At 34.3% G+C, this 3256-nt stretch overlaps 1 pseudogene; it reads left to right on the top strand.

Moving 5' to 3' along the window:
- On the top strand, positions 555 to 1533 carry Olfr1292-ps1 (olfactory receptor 1292, pseudogene 1; annotated as a pseudogene).

Below are 3256 nucleotides of genomic sequence, written 5' to 3'. Positions count from 1 at the left end.
CTAGATTTTTGCATTTGTCAATTACGTGCCTATGTATGTGTCTGTATGGTTCCCAACTTAGGCTTTCCCATCAAGTTCTTTAGTGTCTTAAGCTATAGTTTTCGTTTATTCATATTATTCTATTTATGTTCAAAGTAATCGTTATATATCTTTTCTAAATAATAAGACCTTATAATAACATTTATATCTAAATTCAGTGTAATTCACCACCAGTTGCCAAATGTAATCCACATTGTTTTTATGGAATGTCATGATGACATATTCAGACATTTTCTTTAGGAACCACACACAATTTTAAGTTTTCACATTACAGTTTTGATCTCCTTACTGCTCTCTTATAAAAGGACATTTCTCACAGAGTATAAAAGTCACCCCTGATGCTTCTTTTCTTGGGGAGTTACTCTAGATTCATTAACTTTCATTTTGGCCTACAGTCTCTCATATTTAGCTTAGATTTCTCTTGACATGCATGCATTTCTATTGAGGTAAGTTTCTGTGTGAATGACAAATTCTACAGGGAAAGTTGCGTCCCTTATACCTCTAGTTTGTAGTTTTTCTGTTTTTACAGATTACTTCTGAAACACGCTGAGTAAAATGGATGAAGGCAATCACACTGTGGTGTCATAATTTACACTCTGGAGACTTTCCAGCTCACAGAGGTTTGAAGTCTTACTCTTCGTGGTGTTTTCAAAGCTTTATCTTCTCATTGTTTCTGGAAATATTGTCATTCTGGCTTTAATCACCACCGACCCCCATCTGCATTCTCCAATGTACTTCTTGTTGGCCAACCTGTCCTTTATTGATAAGTGGCTTTCCTCAGTCACTACTCCTAAGATGATCACAGACTTTCTCAGAGAAAACAAGACCATTTCCTTTGCAGGATGCATGTCCCAGGTCTTCTTTGCCCATTGTATTGCTGCAGGAGAGATGGTGCTGTTGGTGGTAATGGCTTATGATCGCTACGTGGCCATCTGCAAACCATTCCACTACTTCACCATCATGAACCTGAAGAGATGCACTGGGTTGGTGTTCACTTCCTGGACAACTGGATTTGTACATGCTCTTAGTCATTTGGTAGTGATTGTGGAGTTGCCTTTTTGTGGACCTAAGGAAATAGATAGCTTTTTCTGTGACATGCCATTGGTAATCAAGCTAGCTTGCATAGATTCCCGTGACTTGGATGTTCTAATGAATGCTGATTGTGGACTTGTGGCTGTAACTTGCTTTATTCTGTTGCTTATTTCCTACACATATATTCTTATCACTATATGTCAGAGCTCTAAAGCTGGTGCATCTAAGGCAATGAACACATGCACTGCCCACATTACAGTGGTGCTGATCTTTTTTGTGCCCTGCATCTTCATCTATGTGTGGCCTCTCAGTATCATTTGGTTGGATAAATTTCTTGCTGTATTTTACTCTGTTTTTACACCTCTCCTAAATCCAGCCATTTATACTCTGAGAAATAAAGAGATGAAAAATGCCATGAAAAAATTTATAAACAGCTACCTTAGTCACAAAGGAAATTTATAATATCTAGAAACCCGTACCAAGTATTTCATATTGTAAGACTGATTTTTAAAATAAATTTTAAATCATAAAATATAATTTACGTTAAAATTTGTTCCAATCTTCAAATATAAGTTAGTAATACAAAGAGGATATGACATTTATTGACCAACCATTTAATTACTGTGAAACTGAATCTTGAATCTGATCATACATGCGTTTTCTACACAGGGATTTCATTTAAATGTCTTCTGTTTTTAGTAAATTTAACTTAATATTTTTTGACAAAGTCATATGTATATAAATTTATAATAATATCTTAGTAAATTTTACCTGAATTGCCTTACCAGTCAAAGGTTTCCACTTTTGTCTGACCACAGCTATTTACCAAAACACTAATGGAGTGAGCTGAAAAGAATTAGAAAAGATAAAAAAAAAAAGATATACATTTAACAAAACAGCAGTGGTGTATATAATTTGGGGTTTTCATTTAATCTAACATGAATAAAGTATCATAATTAAACAAATAGAATTAAATGAGATTTTTAAGTTATCTCCGTCTGAGACTAAAATTTGTTCTTTAAGTTATTACTTAATATAGTACAATATCGTAAAATATAATCTCTATAGCATGTGTTTCCATAAATTGAATGATTAATTAGAGGTATTGTTCTAAATCAGTTGTTAATACACGAGTCATTAGCAAACATATTTTCAAACATATTTTTAAGTGTACATATGGTGGTGTTGGTCAGTAAAGGTGCAAATGTCTCTAAAACTCCATTTTGCATATATACATATACTAGGTGGACAGAAAAAAGCTCAAAAGAACAATCTCCAACAACTCTATGCTTTCTCCCCCAGTGCACATATCCCAGAAATGTCTGCCAAGAAGTATAAAAATAACAATGGGAATACACTCATTTTTTCTTCTAGTGAATGAGTTTTGTACATATACATAAAAGAAAACATGTTCCTTAATATCCTCACATGAATAATAAATTACATATTTGAAGTGAAACAAACAAGTTAATGACAAGAATCGATATACTATTGCACCTGATAAACTTGTTATAGATAAAAGTGTGAGCAAGCAAGGTAGTTTTCTCAGCTCGTTTCTCTTATTGGCAGGCTGCAATTTGTGGTTACAAAAAAGGGTCAATAATTTTATTGTCTTAAAAAAGTAATCTTATCCATCCATTTGCCTAAGAATTTCATAAATTCATTGTTTTTAATATCTGAGTAGCACTCCATTGTGTAAATGTACCACATTTTCTGTATCCATTCTTCTGTTGAGGGACATCTGGGTTCTTTCTAGTTTCTGGCTATTATAAATAAGGCTGCTATGAACATAGTGGAGCATGTGTCCATATTAAAAGTTGGAACATCTTCTGGGTATATTCCCAGGAGAGGTATTGCTGGATCTTCTGGTAGTACTATGAGTTTTCTGAGGAACCACCAAACTGATTTCCAGAATGGTTGTACATGCTTTCAATCCCACCAACAATGGAGGAGTGTTCATCTCTCTCCACATCCTCTCCAGCATCTGCTGTCACATGAATTTTTCATCTTAGCTGTTCTAACTGATGTGAGGTGGAATCTCAGTGAGATAACCCAATCACAAAAGAACACATATGATATGCACTCACTGATAAGTGGATATTAGCCCAGAAACTTAGAATACCCAAGATACAATTTGTAAAACACATGAAACTCAAGAAGAAGGATGGCCAAAATGTGGAAACTT

The sequence above is a fragment of the Mus musculus genome, chromosome 2 (assembly GCF_000001635.26).
Source record: "Mus musculus strain C57BL/6J chromosome 2, GRCm38.p6 C57BL/6J".
In the NCBI taxonomy this organism is placed as follows: Eukaryota; Metazoa; Chordata; class Mammalia; order Rodentia; family Muridae; genus Mus; species Mus musculus.
Note: the sequence above shows the minus strand (reverse complement) of the source record. Positions and strands in the feature narration are given on the sequence as shown.